The sequence below is a fragment of the Haliotis rubra genome, unplaced genomic scaffold (genome assembly GCF_003918875.1).
Source record: "Haliotis rubra isolate DU_JTF1 unplaced genomic scaffold, ASM391887v1 Scf158, whole genome shotgun sequence".
In the NCBI taxonomy this organism is placed as follows: Eukaryota; Metazoa; Mollusca; class Gastropoda; order Lepetellida; family Haliotidae; genus Haliotis; species Haliotis rubra.
The window spans coordinates 43,444-58,888 of NW_025765536.1; the positions used below are offsets into that span (position 1 = coordinate 43,444).

Genomic DNA, 15,445 nt, shown 5'->3' on the forward strand with positions numbered 1-15,445 from the left:
ATTGTATTTGCAATTTTAGACTTATCACCATCTTTAAGATGGTGACCAGCAGATTTTGAACCTTTGCCTTTAATTCTTTGAACCATGTTCCATACCTTAGACATTGGCGTGCGTGAATTAATTTTTGAGACATAATTTCTCCAAGATTGTCGTTTGTTTTGTTTAAAGGTACGACGCGCCTTTGCATTGAGTATTTTAAATTTATTTAAGTTATGGACAGTTGGATGATGGCGGAAATAACGCTTTGCGTTTTTCCTCGCTTTCTGGCTTGTCTACAATCTGTATTAAACCATGGTTTTCGTACATGTGGAGTCGTAGAGTACTTTGGTATACACTCATCAGCTATTTGATTTAAAACGTCAGCAAAAGTTTGAATGGTATCAGTAATATTAATGAAACATTCATGTCGCAGTTTCGATTTACATATAGTTTGATATAAAGACCAGTTAGCCTTCGAAAAGTTCCATCTTGTATACAATGGAGAATCAGATGGGAGTTATTTCGGAAAGGATGGTTGGGAAGTGGTCACATCCACAAAGGTCGTTATGAACAGACCAATCAAATTCATTCAGGAGGTTAGAATCTGCAAGAGACAAATCCAGAGAAGAATAAGTGCCAGTTGCAGGATGCAGATAGGTGCTTGAATCATCATTAAATATGCACAGGTCATTATTGGAAATGTCATCCTCCAGTATTTTGCCTTTAGTATTAGTATTAGTACTGCCCCAGAGTGGGTTGTGACCGTTTAGGTCACCCATAATAACATGGCTTTGGGCGTTGATCATAGAGTGATTGAAGATCAGTCAGCTGAAGGTTCGATGAAGGCGGAATATACAGAGAGCATAACGTAAATGCTACACCCAGAGTAAGTCGCACTGCAACAGCTTGGAGATTAGTGTTAAATGTAACAGGGCTGTGAATACCATCCTGTCGTATAAGGATAGTAGAACCATCAGTGGCTCTATCACCTGGAGGGGAAAAATAATGATACGTTTCAAACTGACGTAAGTCAAAACTATAGTTGCGGGCAACGATGAGGTCTCATTGGCTTTACTTTCTATCTATCTATCTATCTATTGTATCTGAGGGCTAGAAATCATCGTCCAAAACGGAGCCAGAACACATGGTTTGACAGGCGAGCGGATCTTCCAAATACAGCCGGGGTCACGGGGGTCATGTACTTTAAGTAGTTCCGGAGAAGAAATAGTTCCCTCTTTAAAGAACCACTAAACTTTGTTTTTTGTTACTCTTTTAACCATTACATATGAAAGATTTGTGGTTAGTCTTATGCGGAACACCAAATTTATTCTTTAAAAACTTGTGGTTAATTAATACCGAGCGATTAAAAGTGGCCAAAAAGTCGCCTGCTTCCCTCTCGCCCGCCAACGAAACCACAGACAGGTTACGTGACTCTGTCGCCAGAGCACTGCAGTGACGTCATATGAGGAACGATTTTCAGTTAGTTGTATAGAAAATGTGTAGCACGCTCATCATTTTGATGATTTCTCGACATCAACGAAGACATGCCGAATCGTTGCTTTGTCGTCAATTGCTCCTAGGGGTCGGGCGATGGTGTCCCCATGCACAGATTTCCACAGGACCCCGCAGTTCGTGCTAAATGGGTTATGTTTGTGAGTGCGAAGCGAGCGTTGTGGAAGCCTGAAACGATATCTTACTTGTGTTCAGATCGCTTCACGGAAGTTAAAGAATCCAAACTACTTACTAGTTGTAATAAAATATGCATATGATTGATGACCATAAAGATTTTCTATGACACAACTTGTAACATAACGATTTCTTCCTCGGAAGCGAGGTTGTGGTCGAAGTAACAATAATATTGTAAGTAGTATTATATGGACACCCACCTCGCTGCCAGGAGAGAAATTGTGATGTTATACGCTATGTCATGCAAAATCATATTGGCCATCAATAAAATACATATTTTACTACCAGTAGAAAGTAGTTTTGATTTTAACAACCGGTGAAAACAAACCCTAAATACCATTTATCCTCAGACTGGCGGATGTTCCCGACAGGGCGCCGCCATTTTTAAAAATAAAAAAATCTGTTAGAATTAATAAGATTATAGTTTGTTTTCATCAAGTTAGAAAATCAAGACTACTTTCTACTCGTAGTTAAATATGTATTGGAATCATAACCAAACGGATTTTGCATGACACAACTTATAACAACGATTTCTTCCACGGAAGCGAGGTGGGGAAGTCGAAGTCACAATACTGCGATAACTTTCTTGCTACATTCCCATGGTTAATGTCCACTCACCAGTATGTAGATACTAGTCAATGTGCGTCTTTATATTTGGTCTTATAATCCTAATTAAATACTTGTATGCATTTTGAAACTAAATAAAAGCAGACGATCTGCTGAATACTTATAGTGAATTTATAACAGAACTGTAATATCTAGACATTATATAGTTTGCCAATGTGAATCATAATTCGCACACCCCTAGTGCATGTTGTCTGTCTCCATTACACTTCACGGCGAAAACAATGATTCTGTTGATATGCTACGACAAATGAATAAAAACAAAATGCAAATATTAAAAATTAAAACAGATTAAAGTTATAGGAACAATATCAGGCCATTACCTTGTTCGAGGAATGTATCCATCAATATCCACAAAACTGTTCCAAATGATGTGTCTTTTAACAGTTTAATATACGAAAAAGTGATAAATCTTTTCAGGTATTGGTGTATAGTCTCATTGGTCACCCAAGATAGCACACCTGGCAACTAATTGCATAATGTCCGCCTTTCTTTAAAAACAGTAATTTAGTTAGCCAATAATGGGCAATCAATCAATGTATTGCCGGTTAATCCTTTGAAAGAAGGACGTTGTTTTTACGCAGACACAGACACGACAGAGTGTATTCAGTATAGATTAGTAAATCTACATACATAAACACTACCTTTTGACAATTCCGCTGTGTAAGATAAAAGTAATTAATCAATCAGCGTGTTATCGGTTAATCCTTTGATCGATGTTTATAATGTTGATTATTTACTCCAGACACAAGAAATGCCAAATGGGAACCTTTGTCGGGTAATCTAAGTGTAAAGTACCACTAATTATACCTGTTATAAATTCATTAACTGACCATCAAGTGAATGATGACAAATAACATATGTAGGTATATACCACCTAACACGGGTTACCACAAGGGAGTATTAATTGCTGTATTGCATGTGAAAACTTATTGACACTGTTTTGAGAATACAAACAGATTTATACATGACATGATTAAATATCGAGGTAAAAAACACAAAGGCTGTATCTTAGTTGTTCTTGGGTCTACGTTCAAAACAATTAGTGTTCCGGAATCACCAGGACATCACTTACCATGCTGGCAGAATTTGCACATTTTGGGAGTAAACTACGCAGAAAAACATGGCCAAAAACTGAAAACAAAAATAACTGCCAAACGGTAAGTTTTAGCGACTTGACCCGTCCTGGCAAAATTGTTGGGAATTCGATTGTGCATCGATATTGTACAAGATATTTGGAAGTGTTGGAACAATTAGTTCTTGAGATATTTGCTGTCAAACGTTGAAATTTTGGAATGAATTTTGAATTATTTCCCCTTTGCTATTGGGCCAAGAGCCTAGAGATTTTTAAGGGGAATATCTACACCTGGGTGCGCATCTTTGTGATTTTTGGTAAGCGATTCGGAGCATCGGTTTAGGAGTTATGTTTGGTACAAAAATCGGCGGAATAATAAATAATAATAATAATAATAATCCGAACGATTACAATAGGTCTCCTGCCTAGAGGCAAGGATCCCTAATTATCTGCCTGTTTCAGATACGTTTCTTGTAGGCAAAATGCTGACGCTTTAAGATCTTGGACTCATAACTGTAAATCGTTTAAATTTGTCCCAATTCCTCTACAATTCCACTGTATTATAGGTGAAGATATCATTTCTTCGGAGGGTGAACGGGAGATCTACCCCTCACCTTCCGTGAGGGCGACAAGCTATGTGTCCTACCATGGCTATGGTCAGACACATCCATGTCCTCAAGAGACCCAAACTTGTTAAAAATCTGGATCTGGTTGTTTGTCCCTCTTGGGGTTCTACTACTCTGATTCTTTTTACACGTTTCACTGATCGTTTTGCGTTTGTTCTTTGCTGGTTGTTTCACATTTGTTTCTGATTAAGATAATTGAGATGATGGTTTCTGTGATTTAGATAGATCCTTCTCACACGCTACCTTGGGTATTTGAGTGAGATGTGGTTAGTGCACTGGCGGTCTTTTGGAGTGGCTTTGCCTGGATTTCGACAGATAGCAATGTAGGCGCAGAAGTCTTTGCCCACGTGTAATCGGTCTGACATCCTACTGAATTGCATGAAACAGTTTGAAGTTTGGAAACAGGAAGAGAAGCTGAAACAGCAGCAGAGTATGACGGGCCTGTGCACAAGAACAATCTGTTTTGCTTCAACGAAGGTAATGTTGCGTTCATGCTTCATCTGTGATATCTTAGATTGAAGCTTCGAGGTAGGGCATTCCTTAGAGGAGGAGGGATGGCAACCAGAACAATTGACACATACGGGAGGTTTGTCACAAACGTTAGAATTGTCGCAGGATCCTGCACACAGATGACAAGCTGCTTGATTATGGCACGATCTAGAACCGTGGCCATAATTTTCACATCTGTAGCATCTCCAGGGATTAGGGATAAATGTATCAACCCTCAAGTAACCAGCTTTTAGTGATTTTGGATGAATGGGGAGGCAAAAAGTAAACAGAAATGTATTGGTGTTTGTGATTTGATCATTCTTTTTTGAAAGTGAAACGTTTACACTAGCAACACCTTGAGAACCCAATTCTGTAACGATGTCAGTTTCTGTCATATCAGAAATGCAACGTCCAATGTCACGGACGATGCCTTTAAAACTATTTAATGATCGGTGAGGAGAAACTTCAACGGGAATATTGGCTAGAGATTTGGCTGAGAGCAGGATTTGTGATTGGATCTGTTTCCTACACTCAATGAGCAGAGAACCAGATCGCAGTTTCTTAATTTCTTTTACCTCACCGGCCAAACCTTCAATACCCTCAGCTACAGCAAAGGGGTTTAGCCTTGAGGACCACCATCAGGTGCTGTCATGACAACAAAACGTGGCCAATTTTCATTGTTGATGAGAGCTACGGGAGCCTCATCTTCCGACGAGAACGAATCATCAGACTCGTGGGAACGTTTTTTGAGTGGGGGTGCCATGATAGAAATATATATGATTCACCCTCCTAGGTCCCCACCCACCACGGAGTGTCAACAAGGACGATGTCTTATGTCTGAGGAACAGACGACACCAGGGATACCAGGAGGGTATACTCAAGCAGGAAAATCTTGAAAAGGTTAGCCCTACCGGATTGGCCCATGAGCCACCGCCTTCTGACACAGGACTCTAGGCAAGTTAACAAATAATTAGTTTTGTGTTTTCAACAATAATCAATAGCCAAGACCAATATCCATATACATCTAATATATCAAAAATCAAATTTGTGCAAAATAATTACCATGCACAGGGCATGGTGTGACCAGCCGATTGATAGAACCGGGCCAGTTCTACCACCCGTCTAGGTGAAGTAAGGGGCGAAGTGGTGTGTTGGGCAAAGGAACACTGTTCCTGGAACCAGTGCTCTCAACCACCACACTCCCTTCCTCCACCGACACAGGGGTGGACCAAATATACCCCCGGGTCCACAACGGGGTGTCGAAGAGCGCTTAGCGTTACCCAACACGCACCACGAGGAGGTGGCTCTTCACAGGTGCCGTAAACTGTTAGAAGAGTTCTGTTCAGATAATGATTTATGCATATGCAATGACGGTTCCAACACCTATTTACATCCTGGCACTGGAACTTATTCGGCGCTTGATTTATCAATCATGGATTCAAACCTACTGAATGAATTTGAACGGTCAGTTCACGATGACCTCTGTGGAAGTGACCATTTTCCTACAATTCTAACATCCGTGAACCCATCTGATATTACCCCATCTTCAAGATGGAATTTTAAAAAGGCTAACTCGCCTTTGCATCAAGATCTGTGTTGTAACAGACTTAAACCTGAACTTTTTATAGAAAGTCCTGATCCTATAAAATATTTCTCTAATGAACTAATTAACATTGCTGATGAGTGTATCCCCAAATCCTCTGCAATTCCACACATACGAAACCAATGGTTCAACAATGAGTGCAAACAGGCTAGGAAGGCAAGGAAGAAAGCTGAGAATTATTTCCGTCGCCATCCTATGGTCCATAATTTGAATAAATTTAAAATTTAAAATGCTAAGGCACGGCGTACCTTCAAGCAAAGTAAACGTCAATCCTGGCGACATTATGTATCAAAAATATATTCACGAACTCCGATATCAAAAGTATGGAATATGATCAAGAAAATAAAAGGTTAGGGTTCTAAATTAAGCATCTTAAAGATGGAGACGAATTATTAAATAGTAAATCTGATTTTGCAAATAAACTTGGAGAAAAATTGGCCAAACACTCTTCCTCATCAAATTATCTACCTCAATTCCAAAATTATAAAAAACAACAGGAAAAGAAAACTATTAATTTCAATTCAGATAAGGGGGAAGATTACAATGAACTATTTTCTATTCATGAGCTTCATACTGCTCTTGACCAGGCTGATGATACTGCTGCAGGGGCTGATAACATACATTACCAGCTTCTGAAGCACCTACCGGGATCATGGTTAGAGACCCTCTTAAACATTTTTGATGATATTTGGACATCTGGAAATTTTCCTTCGTCATGGCGCGATGCTATTATTGTTCCCATTCCTAAACCAGGACGTGACCATACTGATCCTTCGAATTATCGACCGATCTCACTAACTAGCTGTGTTTGCAAGACCACGGAACGCATGATAAATAATCGACTTGTTTGGTACTTGGAAACCAATAACCTTATAACGTATATTCAATGTGGTTTCCGTAAAAACAGAAGTACTATCGATCATTTAGTGCGTTTAGAATCCTTTGTTAAAAATGCAATTATTCAAAAACAACATGCAGTGTCGATTTTTATTCGATTTAGAAAACGCAGATGACAGTACTTGGAAACATGGGATTTTAAAAGATTTACACGAGTTTGGATTGCGAGGCCGTTTGCCTCAATTCATATCCAAGTTTTGAACTGACAGGCAATTTCAAGTCCGCGTGAGTTCTACCCTGTCTGATCATTATAATCAGGATCAGGGTGTTCCATAGGGCAGCATTTTGTCTGTAACCCTTTTGAAAACGGCTTTAAATTTAAGTCAAAAACTAATTCTATACACTTCTGTAGAAAATATCAGCCACATAAGGACCCAGAACTAAATTTAAATGGCACTCCCATCAAAGTTGTCAAGGAGGCCAAGTTCTTGGGTCTAATTTTCGACTCCCATTTAACTTTTCTGCCGCATATTAAATCCCTTAAAAATAAATGCGTGAAGGCACTCGATTTATTGAAAGTAGTTTCTAATTCAAAGTGGGGTGGGGATCATACTACCCTCCTACACCTATATAGATCACTAGTCCGCTCCAAACTTGATTATGGTTCCATCGTATATGGTGGAGCCTGCAACAGCAACCTCAAACTATTAGATTCTATTCACCACCAAGGCCTAAGACTTTGTCTTGGGTCTTTTAGAACTTCTCCTGTTGACAGTCTCTATGTTGAGGCAGATGAGCCATCACTTAACCAACGTCGTATAAAACTATCTTTACAGTATATAACAAAACTCTATTCTAACGAGTCTATTCCTGCATTTGACTGTGTTTTCAATCCTCTTTATGAGGATCTGTACAATAAAAAGTCTTCTCTTGTTCCACCTCTAGGACTAAGAGTCAAACCCTCGCTTTCCGCTGCTGGCATTGGGCTAGAAAATATATCCCCTTCCCGTCTTCTTTCTTCTCCTCCTTAGCAATTAGTGAGGCCTCACACTGACAACGTTTAAAAAATCAGAAACTAATCAATTATAAGATAAACAAGAATATAATCTACTAAAAAGTAAATATAGTGCATAGAGATCCTTATTTACAGATAATTCCAAGGATGGTGGCGCGGTGGCTTGTGCAACTGTCATTGGATCCAGAACAATATCTTCTAGACTACCGGATAACAGCTCTATATTTACAGCAGAAGCAAACGCCATATTAACAGCTCTTAAATATATTAAAAGACACCCTAAACATAAACAATATATAATCTTTTCTGACTCTCTTTATTGCCTTCAGGCTATTAAAAATCTCTCTTGCAAACATCCACTTTTAACTGAAATAATCGAATAATATAATGAACTTGCTACTGGCCAATGCGACATCGTCTTTTGTTGGTTACCGAGCCACGTTGGCATTTCTGGGAATACAATGGCCGATTTTGCTGCCAAGGCAGCCCTCAACAAATCTGTGACACCACTTCTTCTTCCTTACTCTGATTACAAAGCTTGCATTAGAACTTACATCCGTGATCTGATGCAGAAGAAGTGGGACACCCAAGTAGGTATCAATAAATTACATGAAATAAAACCCTATATCGGTTACACTTACTTGGGTTGTCAGTCCAGATTTGAAGAGGTCATCATACGACGATGTCGTATTGGCCACACAAGATATACTCACGAATACCTATTGAAAGGTGAGGATCCTCCATTTTGTATCCCTTGTGATGAAAGAATCACGGTCAAGCATATCTTGCTTGACTGTGTTGAGTATTCCATCACAAGGGATAAATATTTTAAATCACGAACTATGAAGGATCTTTTTAATAGTATCAGTTCTCATTTAATTATTGCATTTTTAAAAGAATTAGATTTGTTAAATGATTTGTAAATACATAAATATTTTAAGATTGGAAGTTTGAATTAGTAACTAAGATTGTTAGTGGCTGTATCCTCGAGGGGAGTTAAAGTACTGTAAAATTATTGTCCTCCTGAGAGGGTATGTAAGTCCCAAAACATTCGAAGTAAATTAAAACGTTCCACTTTTTAATCGTAGAATACCTGTTCCTTTAATGTATGGCTAGATTTGCTAAATCGTTAACGGCTGAAGGGATGGTGTAAATCCAGATAGGGTCCATGCAGGAAGCAAATGTACTGTAAGTCCCCATAGTCCCTAGTATGGTGATCTACCTTCAGTTGTTGGCGATCAATAGCCTGTTTTTTATATTGTATCGTCTTGTATAGTTCAAATGTTTTAGATTTAGTTACTAGTTTTTTATCTATATCTGTGATAATCTAGTTATTTTACTGTCCTTCGTCGGCAGAATTTTATAATTTCACTTACATTGTTGATATATTTATAACTTGCTTTAGTCACGATGTGGCTGAAATATTGCCGATGTGACTTAACATCTTAACTCACTCACTCACTCGAGGGGCGTTAAAGTACTGTAAAATTAATATTATTGTCCTCCTGAGAGTGTACGTAAGTCCCAAAACATTCAAAGTAAATTTCAACTTTCCGTTTTTAATCGTAGAATATGTGTAATTTTAATGTATGGCTAGATATATCTCAATTGCTAACAGCTGAGGGGATGATGTAAATCCAGCTAGGGCCCATGCAGGAAGAAAATGTACTGTAAGTCCCCATGGTCCCTAGTATAGTGATCTACCTTCAGTTGTTAGCGTTCTATAGCCCATTTTTATATTGTGTTGTTCAATTACTAGTTTTACATATATATATATATGTGATAATCTAGTTATTTTACTGTCCTTCGTTGGCAGAATTTTATAATTTCACTTAAATTGTTGATATATTTATAACTTGCTTTAGTCACGATATGGCTGAAATATTGCCGATGTGACTTAAAATCTTAACTCACTCACTCACTATCAGCTATACAACTCGTTGTTATTAGTATCTCCGTGCTTGCTCTATGTGCATCACGTGACATGTATTACGTGTGTCTGATTAAAGAGGGTGATTGGAACTACTCGCATGTCGTGTTGTCCCTTGAATATGTGACGAAGAGAACCCATGAAAACACTACAATGGCGACGAGGATGGGATATGTCTGCTTCAAGGGAAGGTATACACACGCGACATGAACTATGTTAGTGATACAAACTCTCACTAACTGGTGGAACTTTCTTTCGATAAAACAGAACTTTGAGTGAGAACTTTTACACTCGTGAAAACGCCTTTTTTGCTTCACATGTATCTCACCTGGCAGTGTCAAGGTAGCTCGCACGTTTTGTTTACAGTCTACACCATGTTTGCAGTATTTCTTCAACGTGAACATTTGTCACCATGACGTGGATATTGAGAACATTTTCAATATTTTGCTTAGTCGTACTTGCCTTGACATTTAAAAACTCTGACTTTTTCCAAATTGTGTCAACAGTTTATCAGTAAAGCCAATATGGTTACCCGCCGTTGCAACTGTGAACTTTAATATACATTCACGTCCTCCGCCAGCTCTAAATATGAATTCCACTGATCTGAGTAATGAATGTACGATCTGGATGGAATCTTTCTCTGTTTATGAGGCTGCTAGTGGTCTGGAGACGCAAGAGGATAAGGTCCAAAGAGCTACTTTGTTGCATTGTCTAGGTGCTTCATGTCAAAGAATGTTTCCTACATTGCCTGGTGCAAAAGGTACTTATAAAAGCGCCAAAGCTGTTCTGAGTACATATGTTAATCCTCCCAAAATGTTGTGGCAGAACGTTACAGATTTGGTTCTCGGGCACGAGGGTCAGATGAGAGTTTTGTCAATTACGTCACTGATTTGAGTGAACTTGCCAAGACTTGTAATTTTGGTGCTTTGCATGGATGAGATGATTAGAGATCAGATTGTTAAGAAATGTGCAACGAAACATTTGAGAGAGATTCTTCTGCTGAAAGATGATTTAACATTAGATTCTGCTCTTAAGGTTGCGAGTTTTTATGAGATGGAGAATGCTATTGCAGGAATTTCTGTGAACAAAGTTGATTTTAACTTTCTTCGGTCTGGTAATCAGTCTTATAGCAGGTGTTACATGTGTGTTTTCAGATCACAAGGCTTCTGATTGTTGTACTTACTGTCCGTTCTGTGAAAAGAAGGGTCATCGGGCTAGGGTATGTAAGATAGAGAGTCAGGTGGTAGTTCAACCTCAGGTAGTAGGTCAAGTTCTACATCAAGGTTTTAGTTAAGTAAGTCAGTTACTTATAAGTTGGGTTGGTATTAATATACTTAGCAGCAAAACAAACGTCAGTTTGGAATTTTCCTTCGCAGAAACGGATAACTGTAAACTCATTTAATGTTTTGATTGTATATTTTTGACAACATCTCCAACTTTATCTGAGCAAATACATTCCTTTCTAAACTCAGAATGGAACCCAGGAAATGGTCTCAAAAACGCAACTTGATCTCGGAGATGGCACGGTGTTCTCCATGTGTTTCATTGCAACTCATGCTGCACGTGCTGTTCACAAGGGCCAGCCCTATAAAATGCACCCCCAAACCTGGTTGAAACATTCACATTACAATGTCAGCAGGATGCCGCCACTCACGACAGCTCAGAGGAACCAGGCGCTAGGAAGACTTGAAGCTGGCCACACTGCACAGAGGAGACTGAATAATGTCATATACCAAGGCCGAACACAGCCGATTTATTGCGCCAGGCCTTTCTCAGAGTGTGGTTCAAGGTGCCAATGGCCTTCATCAATCGATTGATGCACTCCATGCATAGACGTTGTTCTGCGGTTATTGCCGCTCGTGGTGGTCACATTAGATACTGAAGTCAAGAGTCTGAATGGACTGCAAACGTTCACCTAAAGTCTTTGAATTGTGCTGAGTTATTCATTGATGTGTCAAGATATTGTACACAAAAATGTTTTTGGTCCACTTATGTCTATTTCTGTAATGATTTGATTACAGTGCTCATCTAATTTTGAATTCGTACTGACGGTTATTTTTGCTGCTGAGTATATATCGTTGGGTCTCAATATATTGTATTGTGAAGGTCGAATTGCAATATGCCGGTTAACTGGTATTATCGCCCACCCACTGATAAGCAAGAAGGCTGGTAGAAAGAAAAGGTAAGGTTAAATTTCAGCAACAGAATGATAAGCAGAAGTTGAATGCAGTGTTGATTGATCAGACATGTTCTGAGTCAGATTCTTTTTCAGAAGATGCAGAGTTTGTTTATTATCTTGATTCAGCTTTGTTAACTTCTGTGAATGTCAATGGTAGAGATTTGCAGATGTTCTTAGATTCAGGTTCATATAAGAACATTATTTCAAAGGTGACATATGGATATTTCAAACATGTTTTGCTTTCTCCCACAGGTAAACATTTCAAGCTTATGGTAAGAAGCAGCCAATGGAATGTTTTGGTTATTTTGATGTTCTTTTGAAATTTGGTGATAATCAAGTTGAAGATAGGATTTATGTCATGTCTGGTGATGAGGTATGTTTATACTTGGAAGGGAGTCTAGTCTTCAGTTTTCTTTGCTTCAGATCAACATCAATGTGGTCAGTTCTCCAACAAACCTAGATCATCGTTTTGATGAATTTTCAGATGTTTTTGATGGCTTGGGTCAAATTAAAGCTTTTAATAATGCTATCATACTTCGTGGGTTACCCTATTCTATGGTGGAAGCAGTTAACTGAGTTAAACAGGATGATTGAAGAAGTGCATCATGCTACACCTAGGTTTTCAAACATACATTGTGTACTTGTATAATTAGAGTTTGTTGTGATTTACGTGAGGTCAACAAGGCTGTTGTTCATGAGATGTTTCCTATTCCTACAGTAGATGATACTCTCTATGCTATGAAGTCAGCACGTTACTTCGCCAAGCTTGATTGTAAACGGGAATTCTGGCAGATTCTATCGGCAGAGAATTCTAGAGATTTGACAAGTTTTGTTACACACAGAACTATATTTAGATTCGAAAGACTTCCTTTTGGCTTGATTCAGCTTCTGAAGCATATAAAAAGGCTATGAACTATGTTTTCCATGATATTTCCGGTTTGGAGAAATATATTGATGACTGTTTTGCTGTGCAGATTCTCTAGAAGAACTTGTAAATTTGCTCAGAAAAGTTTTCAAATGATGTAGAGAGTACAATTTAAAGCTCAACAAGGACAAGGACAGAAATAGAGGTTCTGGGACATGTAGTTTCTTCTGAATTTGTTAGACCTTATCCTATGAAGGTATCAGCCGTTGAACAAGCTAACCCTTAAGGAAATGTGACAGAGTTATGTTCATTTTTAGGAGTGTGTAATTACTTGATGAAGTTTATTCCTGGTTTTGCAGATCTTTGTGAACTTTGAAGTTTTTTCATTAGAACTGGAGTGAAATGGAAATGGAATGATGTTTGTCAGTGATCATTTGTATCTTTGAAGAAGGCTATTGGCGTGAGAAGTATATAAGTTGAAGGAAGAAGGTCATAGTGAGCGAGTTAAATTTAGCGTCACATCGGCAATATCTCAGCCATATCGTGACGAGAATTTGACGAGAATGGATAATAAACAACAACACATCTTAAAATTAGGCTATAGATCGTTAGCAACTGAATGTAGATCCCCATGCTAGGGAACGTGGGAACTTACAGTACTTTGCTATTTGCATGGGTCCTAGCTGGATCTATACCATCCCTTCTGCCACTGACGATTGTACTTAGACTCAGCCATTGCATAAAACAACAAATATATACCCACTCAAACCCTTCCATTCGTCGTACAAATGACGTTAGTGCCAAATCAGGTTTTGCACGTGCAGTCGATCACGTGATCTTCACATCGAAAGTTTCTTCATATGCACGTATTTGCATTGGCCTCAAGAATTGAAAAAAACACTTTGAAATCACAGTTCTAATGGTACTTGAAATGCCACGATTGTCAAATGTGCAACGTGAACGTGCCGTTGGCATGTTGCAGGCGGGAAGATCAGTTATTGACGTCGCAAGAGCAATGGGATGCAGTCGTTGTACTGTGTATGACTTGCGAGGTCGTCTACAACAAACTGGCACCACTTCTGATCGCCCAAGGTCCACATGTGACGTCACGAGCAGAAGACCATCAAATCGTCCTACGTCACCTACGTGACAGATTTCTGCCGGCTACACGAACCAGGGCTGAGATGTTTAGAGGTCGACTGTCCTCACAGACCATTCGAAATCGCCTGTGGGCTGCAAATCTCCATTCTCGATGTCCATATTGTGGACCACTATTGACGCCGTTTCATCAACGTCAACGTCTGCTGTGGGCCAAACGTCACCTCCGATGGACCCAGAGAGACTGGAATCGAGTCGTCTTTAGCGATGAATCCAGGTTTACCCTCGGATTCGCGGACGGCTGGCATAGAGTCTGGAGACGACGTCGTTTAACCAATGTTGTGTACAGGAAGTCGACAGATTCGGGGGCGGAAGTTGCATGGTGTGGGTTGCTTTCTGTGGGAACAACCGTTCCTAACTTCTGGTCATCCGTGGAAACCAGCTGCTGCTTACCGCGACCAGGTGCTCACCCCTGAACTCGTTCCTTTCATGGCGGCTCATGGCCCAGGTCTACATTTCCAGCATGATAATGCTCGGCCGCATACCGCGATGTTGACACGAAATTTCCTTCAAAACGCTGGAATCAACGACATGGACTGGCCATCGAGGTCCCCTGACCTTAATCCAATAGTGCACGTTTGGGATGCACTTGGGAGAAGGCTTCGTGGTCTTAGGAACCAACCTCAGAATTTGCAGGAACTTGGCGCTGCCTTGCAAGAGCAATGGCGCAGAATCCCCAACCACGTGTTCACAAGCATCAGGCAGTCGATGAGGAGACGGTGTTTGGCAGTGGTGAATGCGCGGGGCGGCCATACACGATATTGATCTGAGAAATTTCGCATTTTCATTCTTGTGACTTGACATTCTGTATACCCATGTTTTGGAATGGCGGTGTAGCATAATGGAACTGATAATGGCACTGTCGGTGTTTCGAGTACATCACACAGATCTAAGCAATGAAATAATAACAATTTAACCATCTTACCATCTCTTGTTCATTTATAGTGCCCTGAAGAAAGAATGTGAAGTTTCTTTTTTGACTCAGTATACTATGGTTAAAAGTTTGGCAGATTGAAATTTACTTCGAAAGATTTGGGACTTACGTACCCTCTAAAGAGGACGATAATTTTACAATACTTCACCCCCTTTGAGGGTACAACCACTAACAATCTTGGTTGCTTATTGAATCTATGAGTATGAAATGTCATTTATTTATTTACAAAACAAATTAATCAAAATTTTACAATCAGTTCAATTCATTTTTAAAAACCTATAATTAAATGATAATTAACATTATTGTAAAGGTCCTTATATTATTTTCACACTAAAATATTGATCCCTTATGATGGAAAAATCAATACAGTCAAGCAAGACATGCTTGACCGTGATTCTCTCATCACAAGGGACACAAAACGGAGGATTCTCACCTTTAAGCAAAT

General features: G+C 39.3%; 1 long non-coding RNA gene across 1 annotated transcript; it reads left to right on the forward strand.

Annotated features, from left to right (window-relative positions):
* Positions 1–401: 401 nt before the first annotated feature.
* On the forward strand, positions 402–14,113 carry LOC124271138. Its single transcript, XR_006896955.1, has 3 exons — positions 402–542; positions 10,596–10,598; positions 14,103–14,113. It is a non-coding gene; the product is annotated as an uncharacterized LOC124271138 (long non-coding RNA).
* The last annotated feature ends 1,332 nt before the right edge of the window (positions 14,114–15,445 follow it).